Genomic DNA, 6,222 nt, shown 5'->3' with positions numbered 1-6,222 from the left:
TCATACGTTATTACTGGATCTTTGTAAACAGCATACTTGGACTCCTGATTTTGATCCTGGCTAGGGTCAGTGATATAGGGCTATTCGATGAAAACATGAAGTGATGCTTTGACTTAAGAATTGCATTACGTACCTGATAGTTATCAACTTCGTCTCGGGATGTTTACTGAAAACCAGAAGCCTATACGTCCTCCTTGAACCATCCTCTTCAGGAGGAGAAATATATATATATATATATATATATATATATATATATATATATATATATATATATATATATATATATATATAATATGTATAATTTGGTTATTATAATTATGCACACATGTATATACTTACATATATCTATGTATTTATGTATGCATGTGCATATGTAATAATAGTGAGTCTTTCCTCCTAACAGAGGAGACTCCTGAGAAATAACTACCATCCTGACACTGCTATATTCATGTTTTGGTTGCTGAATTTTATGTAATAAATTACTCACAGCATTGATCACTTCATGTAACAACACAGAGGCTCATCATAACGTTATAACCCATTCTTTTCTGTCTTGTACGCATTGTCGCTTCGAGATTGTTGTATATATATATATATATATATATATATATATATATATATATATATATATATATATATATATATCCTCATAACATATTTCCAAACCTTTTTGTGAAACTTTTATAATCCATGTCATTGAAGTCAGATTACAGCCTGTTTTTTTTTTTTTAAACATGTTTTAGCCGTAGATTTAACTCGACTGAGGAATTCTAAAGCATTATCGCTGGGAAAGGATTTAAGGGTTCTTAAAATTAAAGGGTAAAAATAGGCGAAACGCATCATTTTGCAAAGTAATACATTGTTAGCGTCTAATGAAATTCTGTAACGCCTAACTGTTCAAGGCTGAGAAAGAGAAAAAGACTGATTAGCTCTAGAGGCTTCAAATGGTATACCTTCGATGTGGAACTACAAGAATGACGTCAGGATTTATCATATTCCGGCGACATTATTTCTTTCCTTCTACTGTCGAACTTTGGTTTTCTTTTCGTGCCTTTGGTTTCCCTAACAACTGTCATCCTCCTTGAACCCCCTTTCTTTCCTCTTCCCTTCTTTGCCTGTTAATTTCGGCCCTGGCTGCATAAGAAGGTGCACGTACAAATCATATTTTCCCTTTTTGTCAATAAAAAGTGCTGATTAATTAGCTCCTTAGTTGTCTTTTATTTTTGGGTAATTACTGAGAACTTTTATTTTTCTCGTTATGAATCTTGTTCCTCCGTTTAGTCTGCAACACCTGACTGGCATCTCTAACGGCAAGGCAAAAACTTGTTTTTTTTTTTAAGGTCTTATGCCTGCTGAGATTTATCTTTGACCTCGTTGTTCAGTTAGCTCATTGTGCATCCTGTATAAAATCTATAGTAATAAAATCCGAGTGGATATTGTTTGTCCTCCCCCGGGTGATAGTAGGGGAGACATGACACAGCCACCCAACCCCTGCAAACCGGTTTGTCCGCCCAGGGGGGCGGGGTAGGTAGGGGATCAGGAGGGTAGGGGAGACATGACATATCCACCCTCCTCCTGCAGAACTGTTTGTCTGCAAAACAGTTTGTCCGCCCTGGGTGGGGCGGGTAGGTAAGAGATCGAGAGGGGTAGGGAAGACATGACTGGCAGCTCCAGATTCCAGGGCAACAAGCTCGTATTTAATAATTCTGATTATGTTTTACATTTACCTCTTCCCAGATTGCACCGTCCATCTCAGGGAACCAGATAATTAGTTAATACTAGTAATTAGTTAATACTAATTCCCTTTCCTTATAATCAGTGAGGTTCATTACCACAAAGTTTTCAAGAAGTTTGATTTCTCTTCTAAATCCTGTAATTGAAGTGTCGTAGCTTAAGAAGTTCAGGTTTGGTGCAACTTTTTTTTTTTTTTTTTTTTTTGAGCAGACTGTCATGACGCTGACTTCAGACTGCATTTCCTGTTTACCATTTACTTCATTATTGGCCCTGTACATTTTTCCTTTATTTTTATTTTACTTGCATAATGTACCCTTGCCTTTTCAATTTCCTTTTCTGTGTTGTTCTGCTTTCTTTGCTGGGGTTCGTGGGTTCCTAGCATTCTGCTTTTCCTGAAAGAGTTGAACTTTGGCTCACAATAATAATACTAATGATAAGTGGTTCTTTTGTAAATATTTGAGAGTTGGAAATGTTACCCCATTAGCTAAATGTAGGAGTGGTAGTTCTTTCCCTGCAAATTACCTTACAATCTGATTAACGTCTTATGTAAATAACAGATACACATACACAAACATACACTTAAAACCTTAATGTTACCAACTTATGGAGTCACCTTTTCTAAGGGTAAAAATCGTGTAGTTGAAAAACATAAATATGTATATATACATATACAGATATATATGTATTTATATATGTATATATATATATATATATATATATATATATATATATATATATATATATATATGTATGTGTGTAATCTACGTATGACTGACAAAGACATTGTCTATATAGGTCGCATAATTTAGTTCTGATGCATTTGATGTAAGCCTTAAGAATGAACCTGTCTCATGAAGAATCAAGAACGTGACACCTGCCCTTGCAGAACTTTGTTTCCGTCCAGTTGACCTCTTCTTAAAATACAAGTGAAGAACAATTGCAAGAACTATAATTGCGCATAACTTAATAAAGTCGCAAAAACATCTTCTTTAGTTTTCTGTATTTCTCCCTTCAGCCACCACTGCATATAGACTTTTACCACGGTAAGCCTTCAACCCCATTATTCCAGTAAAATAATGCTCAGGTTACCATGTTTGTAAGTGTTTCTCAAATCATCTCAAATATTTTTGTTAAGGTCCCTATACGGAGCTGATTACGTAATCTTGGTTTCAAGTTCAATCAACTAAAAAAGCTTCATTATATAATATATATTTATATATTCTACTTGTTTTTTTGTGTGTTGTATGTATATAAGATTGCAAATTTAGTTCTGATTCAGTGAATGAACCTTTACCTTTTGTTTAATTAGTATATATAATATATAGTCTTCTATTAGACAGAAGCTCACCACGGTAAGCTTTTGCCACAAAATGTCAGAGCGAGAGTTCAAGCGTAACTCAAGCATGCCTTGTATGCAAGGGTTCAGCCTTTACAATTATAACAAGACAGAAGAAAAAATGTCAGACGAGAGGCTTTCAAATAACAAGAAAGGCCATTCGTGAAATAAAACGGGGATTCCAGAACAAGGAAAGAGAGGTATAGACACAGATAAAGATCTCTCGCTGGAATCCAGCGACTCGCGAAAGGGATCATTATTTACTATCGCATCTAAAATAAAAAATGACACGTTCTCTCCTGGTATGGAGAGAGAGATCAGAGTTGTGATAAAGACGTCTCGAGGCCTGCAGTAATAGCAGTCTTAGAATAAAAAATAAGCAAGTAAAAATGCGCCGAAGTTTCTTCAGCGCAATAGAGTTTTCTGTACAGTGTATAATCAAGGCCACCGAAAATAGATCTATCTTACGGTGGTCTCGGTTTAATGCTGCATGAGCCGCGGCCCATGAATCTTTAACCACAGTCTTGGTGGCCTGTCCTATATTGTTGCCAGATGCACGATTATGGCTAACTTTAACCTTAAATAAAATAAAAACTACTGAGGCTAGAGAGCCGCAATTTGGTATGTTTGATGATTGGAGGGTGGATGATCAACATACCACTTTGCAGCCCTCTAGCCTCAGCAGTTTTTAAGATCTGAGGGCAGACGGACAGACAAAGCCGGCACAATAGTTTTCTTTACAGAAAACTAAAAGTCAATTCGGTAGAATGGGATGAAATGTGACGTCACTGGGCTCGAAACGCACTCGATTTGTAGCCTTCGTGGCGTAACACCAGTCTACAGAACGCCATCGGGCAATCAAAGCTTGCATCTGCAAGTCAGCCACAATGAAAACTCGCAACGAATACAGTTAACATGTGTTATACGCCTTATGCAACCGATGCTGAATCTTCTTGTTGCCGTGGTGACTAATGGTGAGATTAACCGGTTATTAGTTGTTTTTTTTTATTGAAAATTTTTTATTAGTTCAGAGAAGTGGAAAGGGCGGCTTCTAATAAGATGTCGTCGGTGTACAAAAGGTGAGACCTGATTTTGCGGATGCTGTACAATTATTCGCTCTGTTTTCCTCCTCGCTTTTTTGTCGACCCCGTTAACCTACCATACTGGTGCTTGCTGCCTTTGAGAAAGAGCCGTGCGGATACCTGCCCTTGAAATCTGTTTAATTTGCAGTTGAACCTTTGTCCAGCTTTGAACCTTTGTCCAGCTAATAGGTTTCGTACCTATTCCAAGCCTGGAATCTGATGCAAGCCAATATGTAACCGGCGCACCCTGTCACTAATTGCTTTCTTTTTTTGTTTATTCAGTCGCTGGTCTTGTTTTTCTGAATGAATCCTGTTTTTTATAAATGTTATTACATAATGAATTTCATTTTTGCTCTATTTTTCTGTTCTCCCAATGCGATGTATCTCTTTCCAAATGATGTTTAACATAACCTGTTACTTAATCGTCATAATCATCTATTGATTAATAAACCTTCGTATAACGCCTGGGAATTCATGTTTTCTTTGATATATATATTGAATTATTGGAATTACCAAATTAATAATGTTGAAGTCCAATTCTCTTTGTTAGTTTAGTAGACGCTTTTAAGACTTCAGTTTCCTGAATAGCAAAGGTTAGTATCGAAATGTTAAGAGCGTATGTTGTTCCGCCGTCGCTAAAGATGAATACTTCTTTTTGAGGAATCTTTTCCTGGAAATCAGTAGGAAAATATCCACACGGCAACAGCACCTGTTCACCGTCCCCACACACACACACACACACACACACACACACACACACACACACACACACACACACACACACACACACACACACACACACACACACTTTCCTGGAGGACTAGTCTGAGTTGTGGAATCAAATATGTTTAAGAATTTAAAGCTAGTTACACCGGCAAAGGACTGGCGCTGCTTTGCTTATTCTTCCAATATTTCAATTTTTTGCATATTTCTCAGCTGCTTGCGCGAAAATTTGGTTAACTAACGAGCGTTTGAAGTCAGAAGCCAGTCGGTTTATGCATGACCAGTCAAACTCCGGTTATTAAGTTTTGCATCCAACACTGACCTAATCATTGTAGCGGGGCCAAGCTTGGGAATTTTGCATTGTGATATAAGCGCAATAGGTCTTTTCCACTTCTAGCCGAAGGTAATAAAAATAAATGGATTTGGCGACATCATGGAAATGATATGATACTGAAGACGTGTTAGTTAAATTTTGTACTACGCATACTTCTTGGAATTACAAATTGCGTAATGCTAACAAATTATTGCAAATTCAAGATGGACACCATTTAAAAAATTTTCCTATCAAAGGAGGCACCTTGACATAAATCAAGAATTGAGGACAGGTACATTGACTGTCCAGGAAATTAAAGTGTTTTCATCCATAGCCATCATTTGTAGATCTGATTATCTGACAAAATATCAAAGAACTTGGAACTCTCGAATGTTCATGGTATGGGACTACCTATTTCTTACAATTCAAGCGACCAAACAAGGGGTATGGATACATTTAATTTGCATAGAATACCATCCAGTTCGATGAAATTGCCTAGCTGCCTTCATCATTTTTATTTGAACACTAAGTGAGGTCCCATGTTTATGGCAGCCATGATTTCAAATAAAGCTAAATACTTCCTTAGATTTAGAACCATAGAACCAAGGCTGAGAAGATCGCACACACACAAGCACTGACAACAGGTATTTAAAGTTCTGACCTACAGACAGAATACAATAAAATACCAAGTTCACAAGGTTCCAGTCTTAGGATCATGGGGACACATTTGAAATTAGATGAGATACCTGCATCCAAAGAGGGCCAGTTTGCCATGATGGGCATCATGTTGCTTCAGTGCTTCAATTGGACAAAATAGTGGTTTCACTAGATTTCATGTTCATTGTGAGAGGCATCTTTCTCCATGTACTTAGTTATACTAGTGGAGCTAGCCAAAATGGTTTAATGCAAATGCAATATGGCAGATAGATCACGTTTTGATTATGTTTTGTCTGAACTCCAAAGAACACATCATGGGTTAATTTAAGAATTCAGAGCTGGCAACCTCATGTTCCAGAAGACCAAGGTGTTTCCTC

This window comes from Macrobrachium rosenbergii, chromosome 31 (assembly GCF_040412425.1).
Source record: "Macrobrachium rosenbergii isolate ZJJX-2024 chromosome 31, ASM4041242v1, whole genome shotgun sequence".
Lineage (NCBI taxonomy): Eukaryota > Metazoa > Arthropoda > Malacostraca > Decapoda > Palaemonidae > Macrobrachium > Macrobrachium rosenbergii.
This window is presented reverse-complemented; position numbering follows the sequence as displayed.